The sequence below is a fragment of the Glycine soja genome, chromosome 20, assembly GCF_004193775.1.
Source record: "Glycine soja cultivar W05 chromosome 20, ASM419377v2, whole genome shotgun sequence".
Taxonomy (NCBI): domain Eukaryota; kingdom Viridiplantae; phylum Streptophyta; class Magnoliopsida; order Fabales; family Fabaceae; genus Glycine; species Glycine soja.
The window spans coordinates 9,189,702-9,213,001 of record NC_041021.1 but is presented as its reverse complement, the minus strand read 5'-3'; positions in this window follow the sequence as shown (position 1 = coordinate 9,213,001).

Genomic DNA, 23,300 nt, shown 5'->3' with positions numbered 1-23,300 from the left:
CGCCTGGGCGAGGGAACCACTCGCCTAGGCGAGTAAACATCTGTGAGAAACAATAAGAAGGGGGTGAAATCAGATTTCACCCCCCAATTCACAAGCTCACAACTTCTTCATTTTAAAAACATGAAACCTAACTCTTCAACAGCCAACAATTCATCTAAAGTGCCATCATTTCTTCAAATGTTTTTGCATTTCACTCTGTTTCACCCAAGTAAGAATCATCTCCTGTTTAAAATTTCGTAAATTCTTTTTGTGTGTTGATGATTTGTGCTTTCCTTTTTCAACAAAAATGAAATTTCAATGTTGGATGATTGGCTGATTAAATTGTTTAAAATTGTGTTGTTTTGAATCATAATAGACACACCCTTGTTGTTCTACTTGTTGCGTTTTTTTATTATGCTCAAACCTTCATTTAGACATGCCTCAACATGTGTATACCAAGTGTTTGATAAAATGCCACAATGGCTGGACTATGTTTTCTTTTAAAAATTTTGAATGTTAAACATGTTTAGTCATTAATTTAGGTGTGATATAAACTCAAATTGATAACTTAGATAGGGCTATGAATTGAATTGAGAAAAAAATTATCCTATGTCATTACATGAGTTGTTAGTGGGCAAATAAACTTGTTGGGTATAAATGACCACCATTTTCTTGATTAAAGTGGAGCATTTGGGTGAATTGAATTTGTGTTTAATGTTGTTTTGGATTGAACTAGTACACAAATTAACTTCTTGGTTGCTAACAGAAATTGACCAATGGCTAGCTATTCTTTGAAAAATAAAATTTTGCTAAAATTCTAGTTCAATTTGTGTCTTTGTCACAAATGGCCCCAAAGAAACTCCCTTCTAAGAGAGCTAGGAAGACCGCTACAGGAGAAGGATCTAGTACAGCTCCACCTGTAGAAATCGAATTTAATGGATGCCGCTTTCGAAGTGAGGAACACTAGTGCCACTTTGAAGTGATTAAAGATTGGTCTTTTCTCAAAGAAAGACGGGTCCAATTAGCTAAGGGTAAGTATATGTAATTTCAAACAAAAATTGCTAGGAGGCACTGGACATAACTGGCACGACCCATGACTAAATATGATCCTGAAATTGTCATGGAGTTTTATGAAAATGCCAGGCCTACTGAGGAAGGAATTATGGATAAGCGCTCCAAAGTGCGGGGCCAATGGATTCCTTATGAGGAAGGACAACAATGCGAATACACTGAGAGAAGAAGTCAATTTACAGGTTTGGATGAAGAGGCTATAGGTCAGCTACTTTGCTTCCTAGGACATGATTTTGTATGAAGCATAGCAAGGAAGCGGTTTCAAATCTTGCGCACGAACATGACAACTCTGACTCAAATCTAGATGACTCTTCTTCTCAGTAACATCCTTCCAAGTGACCACAACTCTGATCTTTCACTACCTAAATGTCAGCTGGTCTACAACATTATGACGCATATTAGTGTTTATGTGGCACAACTCATTTCAGTTTCTATCCATCAATTTGTTGGTATTGACCTCCTAGGCACCCAGTGGACCCAGAAAAGTCCAACTGGGCACTGGGATTTACAGCCTTAATCATAGGCCTCTACCAGTTCTACGGAGTAACAAGACATTTATTGAAAAATATTGCATGCCAAGACAGGTACAACAACCAGGACACGATCAGCAACATCAGCAAGCAGCAGATGCACCACCACCACCTCCGCACTAGCCACCATCCTTGGAGTCCATCTCAGCCCACTTGCAGAAGATGGAGCTCCAAATGCACACATACATGCGTCATTTGGCTAATCAGTAGGCAACAAATCATTGAGGCCAGATGCAGTTGAATGACAGTTTCTACCATTATACACTGCATTAGCATCGCCAGGATCCTAACCCTTACCCTTGGCCTACTTCTAAGTAGTTTAGAGCCACTATTGCATGGCCTGGAGACAGACCTAATTTTCAAGAGGAGGCAGGACCTGCAAATGCTCAAGGAGCTGCCCAAGGAGATGGAGGAAGAGCTGAGGATGATGAAGACATGGCAGACTTAGTTGATTATTTAATTGGAGGAGGAGACTGAGCGCCTCAGCCATGATTTTCAAAAACTCGTGAACTTGTCTTTATTTATTTATCATTTCGTATTAAAATTCTGCACTTTATTACCTTATTTTATTTACGCGAGTTATTTTGATTTATTTACGCGTACTTTGATATTCTTTTAGTATAGTTATAGATTATAAATTTTTGGGATTTAAATAGATAGTTTTTCTTGAATATAACATGCTTTGGAAAGAATCAACAACCGGTATTTTTGAAACTTATTTTTGGATCAAAACACAACAAATGAATTTCATTTGAAAGCATTTGAGAATGAAAAACAATGAAGGTCTTTCCCAAAAACCAAATGAACTCAGATATTTTTGCATAGACTTGATAAAAGAACAAATTTCGAAACACTGATTTGATTTGAATGTGGAAACATGCCTTAAGCTTTAGTGACTGTGTGCAACCACAGATTTTATATTGAGTGTCCTCATTGATATGTTCTATAATCAACTTTGCATGAATTTCTAATTGTCATAACATATGATTTATGAATATGATCTAGGCATTCTTTCTTTCTTTACATCTTAAGCCGCTGGCCAAGCAACTATCCCAATGTATATTATTTATCATTTGCAAGCCCTTTGAGCCAAACACTTGATATTTTGTTGGAACACTAACCTAAGATAAAAATTTCCTGCCTTACCTTAGGTTAGGAGAGCAGCGGTGTTTTGTTGGGGATTCTATCATTTGGTGGCTAATGTAATGTAAATACTCTGTTCTTAATATGGGTATTAAGGGAAAACAGAAAAGAAAAGAAAAATAGAAAAGAAAAGAAAAGAAGAATAAAAAGGAAAAGGAAAAGGAAAAACAAGTTTTGTATGAATAAATAAAAAGTCTGAACCATATACATTTTATCAGAGTTGTTGTAAATATTTGAATAAAAAGAAGTGATAACTTGGTTTAAATGAAAAAGAATAGGAACTGATCATTCATTTAAGTTACCAACTAGATTTCTATATCTGCCCTCCAATTCTCAAAGTGTGTTGAATATCTAGGAAAACCAAGATTCCTTTAAGGCCAGACTCAACCTTAAAAAGACCTATTGATCCATGATGATTATGCACATTATCTTTGATTTGATGGGAAATGACTTGCAAAAATTGATTTATGACATATCAGTGATTGGAATTGAGATGAAACGCTTGTCTATGTGAGAATTATACAACTTTGACGAGGTTTTCCTCTGTTTGAATGAATCTAGTGTTTCCTCTGATGCTCTGTAGAAAAAAAATGCAAAATTATATCTTAATCTCATTTTTGGTTTTGTGATTCCATCTTTGTGCTTTCCTTTCTCATTGTTGCATTTTGAAAAATATTGTTCTGATCAGTTTCTAGATTGATTCTTTACAATAATTTAATAAGCATACTTATACTATTTTTATTTACCATTGCTTGAGGACAAGCAAGATTCTAGGTTGGAGGGAGTTGATAAGTGCCAAATTTGAGATGTTTTTGGGATTAAATTGTTAGCACTTATCCTTTGATTGTAATAGTTTTCTTCCAAACTACCATTGAATCTAGATGTTTATATATATATATATATATATATATATATATATATATTATAGTTACTAATATTGTTGCTTAAATATGAAATATTCATCCATGATTTTGTAAGTTTTTTATGGTTGTTTGTTGAATCCAGAAACAAATCTTTAAGGAAGGGCAAAACAGTCATTTCAAGGAGATTTATTGCCTTAAGGGTATGAACAATGAAATTCAATCCTATGTTTTCTTGAATTAATTTAAATTGTTTTCATAATTTCCGTATTTTCGACACACTAAATTTCGTATTTCATATTTTCGTTATTTCTGTAAATTCGTTATTTTTACTATTCTTTTACTTTCAGTTATCTTTAGTTGGTTAAAACAAAACCAAATGACATTCGACTAAATTTGTACATAACTATTAAATTGATAACCTTTATCCAAATGAATTAAGTAACTCAAGTTCCTATAGAGACAGACTCTTTTATAAATGTGAAACCTACAACAACAATTTGAACGTTTGCCAAAAGTCTTAACAGGGACAATGTTCTCTCAGTCGAAGGTCATTCTCAAAGCTATTATGTTCCTTTCAAGTTTTCTTACTTTATTTTATTTTCTTCTCATATCTCAACCAATTACATTCATATAATATATCAGATTCTTCATTTTACTAAAAAAGGAAAATAAGAAGTATATAAATATGAATTTTTTTCCAAACAGGGATAACAGGGACAAGCAATAGTCACAAGTAAAAGAGTACTGCAAGTTGTAGATCAAGTTGCACAATGATTTAATGGGGGTAATAGATTCTTATGAAGAGTCACTAGTAAGGAATTTTTATTTGGGGGGTGGGGGGACAAAATCTTCACACCCTCTTTGCTTAACTTTGTTGCTTTCATTATTAATTGACAACAATAATAATAAGGATGACACTATTTTTATTGGAAATCAATGTAGAGTCTGGGAAATGGGGAATCAAATTTTCTCCTTTTTTATAAAGAAAAATACTCTTTATTAATTTTAGAAAGCAAGATAACATAAACAAGGTTGTGAAGTAAACATTTTACAATATAAAACTATACAAAAAGAAAAAGATCAAACTTTAAAACTTGAAACCAAGGGATTATTTGGATGATGTTCTAAAAGTCAGCGAGCATTTAAGGAAGATTAAGAAACATTTTAAAGAATATTAGTTGATTAGTTAAGTTTATTTGAGTATTGAAGCTACTAATTAAAATGTGCTGTGAGATGAAAAGTTGGTGAAATTTGAAGTATTAAGACTGTTAACTATTGACAAAGAATAGATAATATTGATGTTATCCCAAGATGCATCCGAGATACAATTTTTTTTTTTTGAACAAAACAAACTAAACCAATAAATATGTGTTTGTTCTATTTTATTATACTTCCCTAGCAACATTTGAACATAAATATACAACCAGTTGGAGAGAAAGAAATGTCCATGATCTGTTCAAATGCACAGATAAATATACAACCAACTTATTGATTATGTATCACACTATTATCATACATATATATTTTATTTCTTTATTCTAATATCATAACATGAATTAACATACTTTGTTTTTTAGAAACACATGGCATAAAATATGTAAACTAGAAAACCTAGTTCACACCAACCAACTCACACAGTCTTCATACCATCCTATTGCATAGTCTTCACATCAGTCAACTCCAGTAGAAAGTTCTACCGATATAGCTGAAGGTCCTAATAATGAACCTATGAAACAACCACCTAACATGGAGGCGGATGATCATGTTGCATCATCAACAAAAATTGGAGGAGGAAGGCTCAAAAGTATTGTGTGAAACCATTTTGAAAAGATTAAAACTATTGATGGGCAAGACAATGCCCAATGTAAATACTACAAAAAGCTTCTTGGGGGGAGCATCAAAGAATGGAACAAAGCATTTGCATGCCCACATGGAGAAAAGCATTCAGAAAAGGTTACATGACAAAGGGAAGGGGGCAAACATTTCTTATTCCTAAGGTTACACAAGGTAGACAAGAATTGACTGCTAGAAGTTATAATGAAGAAAATGTGAGGAAGGATCTTGCATGTGCTATATCATGCATGAATATCCACTTTGAATAGTGAATCATGTTAGGTTTAGAAGTTTTTAGTTACACTCCAACAACAATTTCAATGTCCTTCACCAAACACTATATAGAGATATTAAATGTTTATGACATTGAAAAATCAATTGTTATGAAGCTGTTGGATACAAATGACGGAAGGGTAACAATTACATTAGATATGTAGACTGCAAGCAACCAAAAGAAAGGGTATATGGGTGTAGGTTCTAGAGCAATTGAAGAATCAACTTTTACTCATGAGATTGAATATGATGATGAAGGTATATTCACTTTTAGTTGTTCTAAAAAACTTTAATATCATTTTTCATATCTAATTTTTCAAAATTTTTAAAATTTAGACGGATCTTTGGTCAGTAGCATTACTCAACATTTGCAAGATTAGTAGATACTATTGTTGATTGGTAAAGTAATAACTATACTTATTTGCTAATGTGATGTTTGATTTTAAGATATGAAACAAGATCTAAAATATGATGTTTGATTTTATAAATACCAAGTTGAGGAAGAAATGTTGATGACATCTTTGGTGAAGTTGGTGATTATTTTAATGATGAACATTGTTTTCATTTTCTATTTATTTCTAATTTGGTTTAATTTGAATTGATTAACATTGGGTTAGTGTCTATGACTTTGAGTTATGTTGTTTAATATTAGGTGTATATTTTTTTACCTTAAAAAACAATGGAATCACAGGAGACAGATGTGTTAGTCTCAATTTTATTTTAGAATTTTTACATAATTTAATATTTTTTGCTTGACGATTTTTGTACACAAATGCGATGCAATGAATTTATTGATATTTTTTTTACTAATTTGAATCAGGTATTGGACGGGGATGGGGATACCCGATACCAAACGGGTACTATAGGGATATGTTGGGGAGTTGGAGTCGGGGTTGGGGACTGGAGAGGCAATACCCGTCCACACCCTGCCCTATTGCCATGTCAAAAAATGACGATTTACGACCGTCGTTGTAGTAGCTGGCGTTGTAGATTGACTTTCCACACAATTTCCAAACCGTCTTAGAAGGGTACAATTTCTAAGACGATTTTGTCTCAGAATCGTCTTAGAAATTGTTATTTTTTTAAAAAAAATGGATGTTCCTAAGATGGTTCCTGGGCAAAACTGTCATAGAAGCATAACTTTCTAAAACAATTTTTACATAAAAATCGTCTTAAAATGTATTTTTTTAAAATAAAATTAAAAAAAATTGAGGATTCTAAGACAATTTTTATGCGAAAATCTTCTTTGAATGTATTTAAAAAAAATTAAAAATTGAGGATTCTAGGACGGTTTTTCTAAAAACTGTCTTAGAAATTTCACTTTCTAAGATGATTTTTGTGAAAATCATTTTAGAATGTCTATTTTTTAAAAAAAATTTAAAAAAACATTAAGGATTTTAAGACAATTTTATGAATCCGTCTTAGAAGATAGACTTTCTAAGATAGTTTTTCAGATAAATGTATTATAATATTTTTTTTTAAAAATAAAAAATAAAAAATGCCAAAACCTCAATTACATTATACACGAGTACACAACCCAAATTCTAATAGTCTTATTCCAAAAAGGATTAATCCTAGGAGTTTATACATTTTTAATTATATTTGAATTATGATTTGATAGCAATTGTATCATGTAATGCAATCTTTAATTTATCTCCTAAGTCAACTCCACGGTCCATATAAATAAACAAATAATATTAAACAAATAACAGGCACCATGCACTTTACATGATGCTGGCCATCCTTAATGGTCAAGGAGATAATAAGCTCCATTCACTTAAATTATATATAGAGATAATGAGCTCCATTAAAAAAAAGATGCACAAGGAGAATGAAGATACAAACAAAATCTAACCACCCAAATGTTCTTGCCAAATCAAAACTATTTCCCAAGGGGATGAACTATGTCAGCATCATATTCTTTAGTTGGCTCTTCCTTCTTTTCCTCTTCCTTGGTTGCAGCAAGAGCACCAGACTCAGCATCGGAATGAATTTCAACCAAAAGCTGTTACAAGTGTTTGGAACTAGAAGGAATTTCAGAAACCTCCTGAAACATGGAACCAAAACATGGGGGTGAGGAAAGAATCATGTGGGCATTTCTATTTAAAATTAATCCCATCCCTTAATTTTTATCTAAGGGTGATTAGAAAATGTTCTCATTTCTCACAATCATCAAGAATTCTCACTTGATATGCCCCATATATGTAAATAATTAGGGGAAATGTATTATTTACTTGAATCAAATAGAACAAAAAATCCTAAAGTTACATCTATCTCTGAATGTTCCTCCCTGAAGTATTTCAGAAAGCATATTGAGCAATTGAGCCAAATGAATCCCAACAATATAACCCACCCCCTTAAATGCCAGAAAATTGGATCAACAGCTTCAATAGCAATAAATTAGTTCAAACTTCAAAATTTATATTGATTAACTATATAATAGGAATACATATAGCTACAACTGAAATAACACGAATGGCAAACCATATATATCGAACGAGTATATGCTTTGGCCAATGTCGAGAATCCCAGAACTGTTTACTAATCTTAGGATGAACTTCAACACCTATAAAGCAAAAACTGAATCTGCAAGCACAATCAAAGGCTTAAGGCCCTCAGAAATCGGTTACAAAGGCATCACTTATGTAATCATATTGCCCATTGTTTCTCTTATACCAAACAAATGGCATACAGGAATTCATCAACGTGCAAGGTATCGATGTATTTATAATTCAATATGAAAATAAATGTCTACAAAATATTCAGCTTCCATATAATCGGTTTACTGTAAAGTATATTCATCAACACTAAGTCACTAAATGCTTATTTCCCAACATTAATCAATTACAAAGAATGGAATGCCTTCAGACATCTGTAAGAAAAAGAAAAAAGCCTTCACTAATAAAATTTAAATACAGTCAAGTGGAATAAGAGAATTTACCGACAAAGACGGGTACATTTGTACACGAGTATGCCAAATGACAACTGAAATTGTACATGTTAGGTAAAATTTCTAAGTAGAATGATCACCTCATAAAAAGAGAAAAAGAAAAGTTTGATAAACATAAAATTAGAAGGAAATGAAGATTTAAAGAGCCAAATGCATACAAATTTCAAATAAACTTTAGGAACATTGAATTAAAAAGATTTTGGATCCATAAACATTTTACAAGAACACTCCCTGACATGTCTAACACATTTTAGAAGAGTCTTGACAAAAGGTCACATGCATAAGCTAAGAATAATGTGAATGTATGTATACATGATTTTGATGATGTCAAAGAAGAATCTAACAAGGCTACTTCAAATGATAAGCATTTGCTTCAAGAATAATTCAAGATTGCTTCAACAAACAAAGCCTTGTTTCAAGATTCACTAAAGACCAAGTCTTGCCTTAAAACAAAGTGCTTTCAAGACATGCAAGGCTCTGGTAATCAATTACCAGGAAGTGTAATCGATTACCAGAAGACAGGGTTGAGAAATAGTTGTTGAAAAAGGTTTTGAATTTGAATTTTCAACATGTAATCGATTACCATATGTTTGTAATCGATTACCAGCAACGGAACTTTGGAAATTCAAATTCAAAAGTCATAACCCTTCAAATTATAATTGTGTAATCGATTACACAAACATTGTAATCGATTACCAGTGGAAAGTTTTTAGAAAATCTGCCAACAGTCACATCTTTTCATTAGATTTGTGAATGGTCATCAAAGGCCTATAAATAGGTGACTTGGGCATGAATTTTATGTAGAGAGTTTTGCTTGGCAAAAATGTCTTATCCTCTCAAAAGACAATGAGAGAGATTCCAAAAGAACTTCATTGTCAAATGCTCTCTCAAGAAATCCTTGATCAAACACTTGCAAAATCTATAAGGATTCTTACATGATCTTCATTGTAATATTCTTCTCTTGAAGAGAGAATTCTTCTTCCATTCTTCTTATTCAATGAGATTGGTTAAGAGACAGTGAGTCTCTTGTTGTAAAGGATTCCTGAACACAAGGGATGGGTTGTCCCTGTGTGGTTCAGACTTTGTAATGGATTTTACAAAGATAGTGGAAATCTCAAGTGGGTTGCTTGAGTACTGGACGTAGGCACGGGTTGTGGCCGAACCAGTATAAAACTGTGTTTGCATTCTTTCTTCTCTTATCTCATTTATGTTATTGCAATCAATTTTGCCTTGCATGTTTATAGAACATTATTAAATTGATTGTTGTTGCTTCTTTTGCATTCTAAGCCTATCCCTCTTAAGATTATTGAGGCCACAAGGTCCAACAAATAATACTTTCATTTTGAAAAGGTCACAACCCAGTTACCAACTTCTATGTATAGAACTTAATGTTTTTAAAAATATGACTAGAGAAGAACAACATATAGTGATGAGGCATATCCACAACTTTAGTTGTGACACCATGCAAATCATTTCCTGAATACCTTTGCATGACATTAAAATTCCAATCAATTCATGAATTAGCAACAAATTTTGAACTCATATAATCCAATACAAAAATCAAATTAATTGAACAACATCATGTACATGACCTAAGTACTTTTTTTTATTCACCATAAGAAGCCACAGGGTTAAAAAATTTTCCCCTTCCAACTTGAAACAATCTGCAGATAAATTAAAAATAAAGAAAACTATAACCATATTTTCTCTCATAGTTTAAGAGTCAGGGTCAACCAGATAGAATCAGATAACAACAATGCAATCATCCCATATGGTATATCCGATACAATAGCACAAAGTTTAATCTCATCATGTTCAGAAAAGGATACATTATTCCTTTAATCTCTTGTATCAAGCATTTCAACTTCACTTCCCTCACCAATGCAATATATAAGAAGATCGTCATCTTTTGGCAGCACATTGTTCATTTTAATTATTTGGTACAAACTGCACAAACATAGATTTATTGTGTCTTCAAATTTTCATTGCATCCATTTTTTTAGATTTTCATTTTATCTATTTTTCCCAGAATAGTGAAACCAATCAGGCACAAGCACCATTCACAAATTCACTACACAAAGAACAACTATAACTACAATTATAAAATCAAGGTTTTAGAAAATGGTCTGAATTGCAATTTCAGTTGATTCTACTACCTTGCATATCTAGCATGCCCTTACAGGTAAGGACGTAGTGACATAATTGGCTAATAGCACAAAGACATGCATCAACATTGTTAGACCCTAATTTCATCCGGGTATGATGTTTTATTATTCACCTATGATGTTTTGATCATTTCTAGTCAAATTACGGTGTTTGGCACCGGTTACAGCGCGAAGCCAGGGATCACTCCGGGTTTTGATCAAGGAAACAAAAGGATACAAGGAAAAGGGTGCAAAAGGGTCATTTTCGGGATTTTTCTGGACCCAAGCTCGCCCAGGCTAGCATCTGACTCGCCTGGGCCATGAAATGCCTTCAAGCCTAAGCAACCAGCTCGCCTGGGCAAGCTAATTCCTTCTGCCATAAGTAACTGGCTTGCCTAGGCAAGCTCCAGCTCGCCTGGGTGAGTTGCCCCTGCCCCAAATGGCCTTTTCCTATAAATAGCCATGCTGGGGGAAGGGCTTAGGGGTTCAGAAAATTGGTGGAGGAAGGAAAAACGAAGGAAGAAGAAAAAAGTAAAAAGCGAAGTTGAGGCGCTACCGAATCGCAATCGTGGATCATTCCCTACACTGTTTCTCTTGCTAGCCTTGTATCCTGTGCAACAGTCGATTAGTTTTTTCTTCTCTTCTTTTCTTTTCTTTTCTTTTCTTAAGAGTTGAATATAATCCATGTGCCCTTATGGGTCCTCTCTGGCATTATGTATGTATTCATCTTCTCTTCTTCGTTGGTTTCATTTTGTTTGTAAGGCTTAATTCTAGCCGATCATTGCCGTGAAATTGTTTTCTTTTCTTTTGTGAGACTAGAAACTAATAAACACAAATAAATGAAAAGGAAATCAATTCACAAACCAAATTTCGTTTTTTTATCAAGTATCACTTGAGATCGTTTCAAGATCCAATATCTTAACGATTCTCTCTGCTTTTCAAAATTTAAAACGTCGTTTCAAAGTCAAATGCCTTAACGATTCTTTGCTCACAATTAAAATAAATCTTTCAAAAATATAAAATCAATTTAGCACACAAACATTCAGACTTAAAGAACTACATAGGTCTGATTTCCTCATCGTACCTAGTGATACGTAGGAGCAAGGGCAACACCTTTGTCGACTCAAAAAAATAATATATATATATATATAATAAAATAACGTCATAAAATTAATTCACTGCTTTTTTGGGAAAATAAATAATTTTGAAGTCATATTGTGCACACTCGATTAAAGACTGTCATCCTTTGTGACGGGCGCATAAGATGTTAATATATTCCCTATGCGTAAACAACTCTTGAACCCTTATTATCAAAATTCGTAAACCTCTTTTTGATTTTTCTAACGTTTTCCTTAAATAAACGTTGGTAGCGACTCCCACTTGTTTTCTTTTTTAGCAGACACCCTCTTTTATTTTCCTTCGCCGTCCCATCACGAGGTAAGTTGTGACAAACATTATAATAAGAAGCATGACTTAAGGACTTACCAATATAGCCACACCAATTATGAGAAGAGCAGTTGGAATTAAGGACTATGCATACTCAAAAGATTTTGGAACAGAAAATTTTGGTAGGCCTTGAGGTATATCTCCACCTAATTAAAACCCGTATTATTTGTTAATTCTATCAGCTTCATGTTAGTAAATTACTGACCTTAGTCATACATAGTTCTCATTTACAAAAGAACATTCATATATTACAATAACAAGAGAAGTAAACCAAAAATAGTAACATGAGTGTAAGGCATTCAAATGAGAGAAGACCTTCTCCAATAATATAAACAAAAAAAATTAACATGATTATTATATATCATGATTCCATTCATAACCAAGAGTGTTTAATTAAGCCAACATGATCAACTACTTTTTTTTGGTTCATGTTTCTCGTAGAATACAAACGTCGGAAATTCAGAATATCCTTTTTTACCAGTTTTCTCAAAATTTTATACACGACAATTTTAGGGGTATAAGAACAAAATGTTTTAATAATAGTACATAATAGTTAAATCTAGTTAATGATGGTATCCAAATGGGACTTCATTCCTTGTTTATTACTTTTGTAGCTTTACCCAGATTCATATTAGAATTACCATGCTATATATATATATATATATATATATATATATATATATATATATATATATATATATTTGATACTCGCCAAAGAAATTGATGATGGATGAAATATTTTTGTAAAAGTTGTTCCCAAAACTACTGTTGTAAGAGGACCTGCAGCTTTCAAGAATCGCAAGTACTTCCTCGATTTTCGCTGGTTGTATAACATCAATACAATGAGTAGGATGCTGATACCTAAGATAAGTATTTTGTCAAACATCAGAGATAGATTCATACCAGGTGTTTCATGACAAGAAGTATTGCAAGCATAATGGATCCCATCACAAAAGGAGGCCATGAAAATTATAAGAAGGAAAACTCTTGTAAAGATGAGATTTGACAAGTGAAAACACCAGAAGGACTTTGAAAAAAAAAATAGAAAATTGAACAAATATGATAATTCTGAAGTATTAATAAATGACAGGTTCATTGGAGCTAAAGTTCAAAATGAAACGTTGATCCCAAATAACATATTATGGACATAAAAGGGTAGTCTAATTTGATGAATTGAAATTAAACATATAATAATGACACATTACTTTAAACAATGGGTTCTTCATAACTAGGTCCTTATATTAAGGACACCCATTAGAAAATTATTTTAAACAATGAGGTCCCAATAAAAAAAATAAACTATAGGAACCTATTTGAAAACTCTAGAAAATTAAAGGGACATACAAATTAATTTAATATAGTTTATATTGTTTAGATATTAGTGGAAATTGTCTTAGCATTCATTTTTTTTTGTGTGTGTTTTATGATTAATGGTAGCAAAGTCTCAATCCTAATCCTCAGGGATGAGTTGCATACATGATACATGAGATCTTTTTGAATGTTCATAATGCATTCATTCAGTTTCAATGTTCAATTCTGGATTTTTCATAAAATTGCTATCTTCTCGGTTGTATGCTACAACCAAATTCTTGGTGTGACCTTGATGCTAAAGGAATCTCAAATGTTAAGTTGAAGTTATTTTTCGTCTTCTCAAACTTATTTTCAATTATTTAATTTTTTACCATCCCGGACCTAATTTACTTGGAAAGAATTGAACATCTAGTCCTTAAAAACCACCATCCTTCCTTGTGCAGGCAGGCTGTAGAATCATATAACTGCTAGAGGAGTCCAATGATCCAATCTCTCCCCTTGCTATAAAGCAGTCATTTTACAACATAAGCCATTACAATTATCATGGCATTACTACAACCATGTCTATTGGTATATCAAAATAATCATGTAATATCGACGCATGAATACATAAGAGAAAGTAGAATTATATATTTAGTAGAATTATACATAATAGAAAGAACAAAGAAAGAAAACTTCATGCATGGATTCCTTATTGATAAAAATGAGGAATGATGAAAATACCTCAAGAGTCCCATTATACACTCCATTATCCCAACCACAAGGGACAGTAATATTGCCAGCTCTGTGTATAATTCAGTGAATGAATCAGCTATGCTACCCAGCACAAATATGGCATATACAAATAGGGGGCACAAAACTAGAGTCTTCCTTGCAAAGAGAAATAACATCAATAAGCGGGCATTATACAAAATTTCAGGACGTAAAACATTGATGATGCATATAAATAACATGAAAATGCAGAAAAACACAATTTGAAACTAACAGACATCTGGTGAGAACAAAAGAATAGAATTCCATCAATACTCATCATGGCAAGAGCAGCACTGTTGCTTAGAACAATGAGAGATAAGACTCTCAAGAAAAAAAGAAAAAAAAATGCTAGAATTTTTCGAGCTGTTACTCAAAAAAAATGTTACACCAAACCTTGCTCTTCAAAATTTTTAGCACTACAGTACGAAAATTTGCTTTTATCAGAAAAATCAAAAGCTAATTCAAATCATATTAGGAAAAAAAAAGGACAGAACTATAACACTATATTCAGAAGACAATTATACACGAAACTGAGCTTAACTACATAAACACAATCTAAAAAATTCTTTAAGCGCACGGTATTTTAGCAATCTTACAAAGTCCATATATTGGTAGTCCAACCAATTTTGCATATGATATCGATTGCATCAACAATTAACAGAAAACAAGCATCGATTATCTAAAAACTAAACACAATAACTAGCAATTCAAGACCTCAGAATTCGAAAATTCATTCAACAAAAACCAAGCATCATCATCCATTACCTAAGGAACGAGCATGATGACGACGGTGATTCCGACCATGAGATCGACCTGGAAATACTTGCACCATATGTAGATGCAAATCTAGCGGAGGCAAGGGAAGAAGAACTCGATCCAGTCCAGCCACGTCACTCATCGGAGCTTCGCCATCCACTGTTACTAGCGGAGGACCTTGCAGACTTGGCCGAGGAGGGCACAAAGAAGCACTCCCCTATTTTCCTCTCCCTCGTGGGCCTCTCACTCGGCACCGGCATAACTTGATCCTTCTTACCCTTCTTATCCTTATCCTTCTCTTTCTCTTTCTCTTCCACTTCGTCTTAATCCTCTTTTCTTCTTCCTCTTTCTCCTCTTCGTCTTCGTCAATCTCTTCTTTTTTCTCCTCAACCTGATAGCCAGATGTTTCATCTTTATCGCCGGCATTCGCATCCTTAAGTTTTATAGCGGCATCGCCCGAGGAAGTGTCATTCTTGGGAATCTCCGATTTCACACAGTCGTCGTCCTGGAGGGTAGGCTTGGTGTCTTCTAGGGTTTTGGTGGCCATGCTTTTGGTGGGAAGCGGGAGGGAAATTGGGAACCCTAGCGGAGAGCAAAACGACATTGTTGAGGATTTGAGAGACTGAGTGGAGGAGGTGGATGGAGAGAGGGTTCGTTGTGGAGGAGGTGGGTGAGAGAAGGAAGAACTGAAAGAGGTAGAGGGGGACTCGGAGACTGAGAGGGAGAGGGAAGTGAAAGACAATAGACGGAAACATTTAAAAATTAAAAATACATTTACTTGTGAGACTGTTTAATTTGTACCCAACAACTAAAATAATCATAATAATTGGTCACTTATCATAAAAACCAAATATATATATATATATATATATATATATATATATATATATATATATATATATATATAAATTAAACCAAAGATACAAAACTATAAAATTGTAGTTGGAGGAAAGACATTTATGGTAAGTGACCAACAATTTTTTTTATTTTGTATTAGTTCCTTTGAAAAAAAACTTGATAGGGACTACCAATAGCTACACAAAATTTATTAGGGACAGAAAATAAAATTTATTAATTTATAAAGGACTAAAATCAAACATAAAAGACAAAAAATTATTTTATTAGGGACTCCACACAAAAAAATATTAGAAACCCAAAACGAAATTGGTTAATTTATCTTACACCAAAAACATATTTTATGTTCTTTTTTTTCTTTTGTTGTTAGACTTGTAAGTTGTAACACATATTTTATTTCTTTGTTTCCTTTTTCATATGCTAGCATTGAATCTGAACTCCTTGAGGGCATTGTTGGAGACGTTTTACAAAAAATGAGTCCTAGATTCCGAAACCAACTTGATGGAATGGTTGAAATTGAGGAAAATTATGAACATATTGAATCATTACTAAATATTGGGTCAAGTGAATTTAGAACACTTGGAATATGGGTGATGGATGGCATAGGAAAGACTATCCTTGCTTCATCTTTTTATGCATAATTGTCTCGTGAGTTTGATGTTAGTTGCTTCCTGCAAAATGTAAGGGAAAATTCAAGTAGGTGTGGCGGACTTGAAGCTTTACATAGTAAAAAACTTTTCTCAAACTTGTTAGAGAATGACTGTTTAGGGTTTAATGCTGATGCAATCCTTCCCCGTAAGGGCATTGGATAGAATCCAAGTAGATTGGGCCAGAGATGCAAGAGAAGGCCCTAGGATTCTCATTAGCCTTAGGATAGATTTTGGACTCATGGGCTAAGTATGAGCCAACTTATCTTTGTACATATTAGATTAAGGTTTCATTATTTTTGGACCTTGTATTTAGGGCTCCATAATGTAGGTAGGGTATCCTAGAAATGTAGGATTTTTCAGCCCTTGTATTTTAGGGCACCTAAACTAGTTTTTGTATTAGGGGTAATTTTGTAATTTCACATGCATTAAGTGAATATTTGATGTGTGTGTTGGAAAATAAATTTAATTGAATTGGGAGAAGCCCAATCCAATTAAATTTTAGAGGGGGAGGTGAGCATTTGCTTGCTACACCCCAATGCCACATCATATAGTCACACTTTGTGCATATCCTTCATGCTTGACATGCCTCATGACACCTAAGCACACTTAATGGAGAATCTTGGACTTGATCTTGGATTAGTGGGCTGAACTATAACTAAAATTCACTAATCATAATTAGTGAAATTTTGGCTCCAAAATTTGGCTTCACAAATTCAAGTTCAAATCCAAGTGAAATTTGAATAGAAATTCAAATTTCCCTCTAATTTTGTTTGACACTTAGGCTATAAATAGAGGTCATGTGTGTGCATTTTTTTCAACTTTGATCATTTGAAAATTAAACTTCAGATTTCAGAGCTCTTTTAGAGCACAAAATTTCGTGCTCTTCTCTTCCTCTCCCTTCATTCATCTCCTTCTTCCTTCAAGTTCTTATCCATGGCCTCCTGTGGTGGTGAGCTTCTTCTAAACTCATCTTCTCCTTGAAGTGGTGTCTCCTCTCTCTCTTCCTTCTTCATTCCGCTGCCATTCATCTTCCAAGAAGCAAAGAAATCCATTGATGAAGAAGATCCTAGGCCTACAAGCTCCAATGGAGCTTACATCATGTGGTATCAAGAGCATCTTCATCTAGGCGATGTTCTTTTGCTTTCTCTATCTTTTTGTTTGGTGAATTCTCTTTAATCCCTTGTTCTTCATCTTATTCTCCATGTATATCCTCCATTGTCTTGTGGTTTGGTGCTGTTTAGAGTAGATTAAAAAAAACCGATTAAATCTTAGATCCACATTTGTTCTTGCATTTCTATGGTTCAAATTTTGTAGATCTACTAATCTTGTTTTTGTGTTGATTTTAGGTTCTATCAATTTTCATTCATAATATTCTTGTGCTAAACCTTTAGATCTAAATTTTCTTCCAAAATATTGATCAGAAAAAAAAAACACAAAATCTAAGTGTAAATCACTTAATCCATGTTGTCTCAGAGTCATGTTAAGTCATAGTAATTGTCACATTATGTTCTAAGTTTGTGTTGAATTTTTATTTTGTTTATTGAATTCTAGATACTTTTGTTCATGTATTCTTGTCATTCTTAGCCTATCTTTTGAATTTTGAGTCTAATTCATGCATGTTATTTAGTTCATAACATGTTCTAAATCAATTCCTAGAAGTAGTCTTGTTGTTGAACTCTTTTTTTTTCTAAGTTTCCTACATAATGCCTATGATGAAGTTGAGTTGTGGCTGTATTTGTGAATCAAATAAGTCTTAAGCTCTCTTGAATTGTGCTATTCAAGATAATTGAGCATAAGCAAAGATAAATTGTAACTATCCAAGCATTAAGCAACATAAACACTACCCTTGATTTCTAGGTTGAAATCGTTGGTGCTGGCAGCTTGAACATACGAACTTGTATAAATTATTGGGAATTGTTCACTACGTGTTTTGAGTTGAAATTTTTACTGAATTTTCTAGACATTTGGAACCAAATTATAAAAAAAAGAACCAAGCGATTTGGATTAAAGGAAAAAATAATAAAAATCACACAAGTTGGCAGAAAAATCAGTGTCCAGGAAAAAAAAGTGAAAGGGAAGTGTGCTTGTTGTTTTGGCTCGAAATTTATTCTATAATTGGTGCCTATTTTATATCAATCTTAGTTCTGAAATTTCAATTGAAAATTAGTGTGAAAACAAGTGCCAAAACTAGAGGTTTCTTGAGTCTTTTTTTTAGTTTTTTTTACTCTACTCTAGAGCCATTCTATGTTTCTCTTTGAGTGCTAGCTTGCTTTTATGTGCTTTTCATTGCTTTAATTGTTGAATAATCTTTGGAAATTTGTCTTGTTAAAACTCTATTGGTTTAGCTTTCATTTCATTTTTTTTGTCTTTGGTTATTGTTTGCCACTTTGTTTCCTTGTTTGTAAGTTGTCGTATAGGGAATTGAAAAGGAGGATTGGTGTCATCCCTTGAAGAATTTGAGTCAAGAAGCAAGGGAAAAACCACCTTAAGAGCTATTGGACTAAGCAGCACTCAAAATTGAGTGAATCACCAAAGAGAGAACAACCACCAAAATTGAGGACCTTTTTGTAATTTTGTAATTGACAATTTACTTACTTTCATTGCTTTCAAATTTTGTAACAAAAAGGTCTTTCATTGGAAGTAAGTTGGGAGCCTCCAATAGGTCACCCTACTTCCATTTGTGTGTAATAATTTTAGGCAATTTTCCCTTAGGATAGTGAGTTTTTTGTTGGGAACCTTAAATAAGGTCATCCAAACACTCTTAGGATCCGCCTTGTTTGCATTTCTTGCACTTTAATTTCTTGCTTACTTTCATAGCTTATTTCTTTTACCCTCCATTGTTAAACCGCCTAGATAGCTTACCTTTTACCAATTAGTTTTTACCTTATGTTTTCAAACCCCCAACAAGAAAGAATCATAACATAGAAACCAACAGGAGTCTTCATTCTTCATCTAGTGTTAATGGTGAGGGTTCTACTCCTAAGGACTCCTTGTATAAGATATTAGATGAGTTGAGATCCCTTAAGTTGTGGAAAGAAAAACAAGAGAGAAAAGAAAAAGGTAAAAAAAAAAAGAGTGGAAGAAATAAGTCGAGATGAAAGAGAGAAAATAAGAGAGGAAGAAAGAAGAAAAATAATGAAAGAAATGAAAAGAGAAAAACATGTCTCCAATAGTAGTCATGACTCTTGCAAGAGTTTAAGTGAAGAAGTTAGACACTATTATAGAGGGCGCCATAGTTCACATACTAAACATCACTCCCAAAGAAGAGAAAAGGATAGAAGGCCTCAAAAGGTTAACATTAGCCTACCATATTTCTATGGAAAACATAATGTTGAGGCCTACTTAGATTGGGAAATGAAGGTTGAACAACTCTTTGCTTGCTATCATATTAGCGAAGAGAGAAAAGTTCCATTGGCTACCCTTAGCTTTCAAGGGTATGCCCTCTATTGGTGGACTTCCCTTGTTAGGGAACGAATGACTCATGGGGATCCTCTAGTAGAGTATTGGAATGATCTTAAGAGTGCCCTTAGGAAGAGGCATATTCCCTCCTACTATGAAAGAGAGCTTATGGACAAGCTCCAAAGGCTTAGACAAGGGAGTATGAGTGTTGAAGAATATAGACAACAAATGGAACTACTCTTTTTAAGAGATGGACTTAGGGAGGAGGAAAGAACAAGCATAACTAGGTTCCTTAGTGGGCTTAATATAGAAGTGAGGGACAAGGTTGAACTCCTTCCATATAGGACCTAGATGAGCTAGTCCAACTTTGTATAAGAGTGGAGCAATAACTTAAAAGAAAGCCTTTTTCAAAATCTTATGGTTTTCACTCTTATCCAAGGAAGGACCCAGCCCATGGAATTTTGGGGACTGCACCTTCAAAATCCAAGGAAGATAAGGGTAAGACCATAGAAAAGCAACCCTCTAAGGCTAGTATGCAAGAAATGACTAGCTCTATAAAGTGCTTTAAATGTCTTGGAAGGGGACACATTACTTCTCAATGCCCCACCAAGAAAACTATGATTATGAGGAGTCAAGACATTTATAGTAGCTAAGATGAGGTTACTACTTCACCTTCCTTTAGTGAAAGTGAAGAATCAAAAGGGGAAGAATCTAGTGAAGAAATCTACCCCCAAGAAGAAGGACAACCTTTAATGGTAAAAGAGGTAAGTGTCTCCTCCAAGAGGTTAGCTAAGAAGGAAAGACATTTTGAAATAAAGACAAATATTAAAGAAATTTCCCCTCTTAGACAACCTCCACATTTTCTCCTTTGTAAAAAGACACTTGTTAGCATTGCCACACCTCTTGGGCTTGAGTTTATTCCTCAAGTAAAGGAGTTGTTGGATGAGGGTTTGGTTCGCAAGAACTTAAATCCTTGTGCTTGGTTGATGCTCAAAATATGTATTATTAGGCACCAAATCCCTAAAATAGGTGGTATGATGAATGTTTTGAGTGGTGCAACCCTCTTTTGTAAAATCACTCGTGCACCCAACATATTCATGATTTGTGTACATAGGGACTCATTAGGTACGTTTGTTCTTATTTTTAGTTTCAATACAAACTTAGGTACTCATATGGGACACCTTAGGTTTGTCATACTTTTTGGTAGGAATAATCAACATGAAAATACAGAAAAAGGTATGTTTTATTGCATTACTTTTCTTATTTTTTTTTTAAATAGTGATCAAGGGGTTCCCATGAAACCTAAGAGAATAAAGGTCATTCTTAAGTGACTCACTCCACCAAGTATAAGGAAAATTTGGGTCTTCCATGACTTAATAAACTGTTACAAAAGGCTTGTCCTATATTTTTCTATACTTGTAGCACCACTCATTGAGTTGGTGAGGAACCACGTTCCTTCATGGGAAGATGCCCAGGAAATGGATTTTCAGATCTTACCTTACTTCAACATACCAAACACCACTAATATATATGTTTTTGTTCTTTTTACAGGTATTGAGGAAAAAAGCCCAGAGTTTCAAGAATCTCGGGATTTGAGGTCAAATCCTTTTTAAGGGGGAGGGATTGATGCAATCCTGCCCCGCAAGGACATTGGATAGACTCCAAGTAGATTGGGCCAGAGATGCAAGAGAAGATCCTAGGGTTCTCATGAGCCTTAGGGTAGATTTTGGGTCCATGGGCTAAGTATGAGTCCACTTATCTTTGTACATATTAGATTAAGGTTTCATTATTTTTGGACCCTGTATTTAGGGCTCCATAATGTAGATAGGATACCCTAGAAATGTAGGATTTTTCAGCCCTTGTATTTTAGGGCACCTAGACTAGTTTTTGTATTAGGGGTAGTTTTGTAATTTCATGTGCATTAAGTGAATATTTGATGTGTGTTGGAAAATAAATTTAATTGAATTGGGAGAAGCTCAATCCAATTAAATTTTAGAGGAGGAGGTGAACATTTGTCTGCTACACCCCATTGCCACATCATATAGTCACTTTGTGAATGTCCTTCATGCTTTACATGTCTCATGACACCTAAGTACACTTAGTGGAAAATCTTGGATTAGTGGGTTGAATCATAACTAAAATTCACTAATCATAATTAGTGAAATTTTGGCTTCAAAATTCGGCTCCACAAATTCAATTTCAAATCCAAGTGAAATTTGAATAAATATTCAAATTTCCTTCCAATTTCGTGTGATACTTAGACTATAAATAGAGGTCATGTGTGCATTTTTTTTAACTTTGATCATTTGAAAATTAAACTTCAAATTTCAGAGCTCTTTTGGAGCACAAAATTTCGTGCTCTTCTCTTCCTCTCCCTTCATTCATCTCCTTCTTCTTTCAAGCTCTTATCCATGGCCTCCTATGGTGGTGAGCTTTTTTTAAACTCATTTTTTCCTTGAAATGGCGTCTCCTCTCTCTCTTTCTTCTCCATTTCATTGTCATTCATCTTCCAAAAAGCAAAGGAATCCATTGATGAATAAGATCTTAGGCCTACAAGTTCCAATGGAGCTTACATCAAATGCACCCTTTTTAGTACCTAGTTTTGGCATGCATACATAGTCTTGAACATAAAAAAGTTTTGATTGTGTTGGATGATGTTGATACCATAGAGCAGTTAGATTCTCTAACTAAAGGATTGTGGCTTCTTGGGACTACGAAGTAGAATTATTGTTACAACTAGAAATAAACAAATATTCACGAAGTTGTTGAAGTATATTAGGTCAAGGAATTGGGTTTTCATCACTCTCTTCAGCTTTTCTGTTTGACAGCTTTTGGAAAAGAACAACCTATGCTTGGATACGAATTTCTATCAAGAAGTGCAATATTCTATTGCAAAGGTAGTCCTTTGGCTTTAAAAGTTATGGGTGCTAGTCTTCAACTTAGAAGTAAAGAGGCATGGGAAAATCAATTTGAAAAATTCCAGAAGACTCAAAATATGAAAATTCATCGCATATTAAAATCAAGTTATGATGACTTAGAACCATCTGAAAAAGAAATATTTTTTGACATCGCATGCTTCTTCAAAGGAGAAGAGATTTCATAACAAATTTACTGGAAGCTTCGAATTTTTTTGCTGCATCTGGGATAGAAGTCATTTTGGATATGATAAAGCTCTCATAACAATTTCAGATTGCAATATGATCGAAATGCATGACTTGATGTAGCAAATAGGTCAGGAAATTGTTTGTGAAAAGACCCGGGCAAATTAGGTATAAAATATAATTGTGTAACTTTATATAGTCTTGCACAATAGTTCTTAAAATTGCATATTTCCTTGTGAAAGA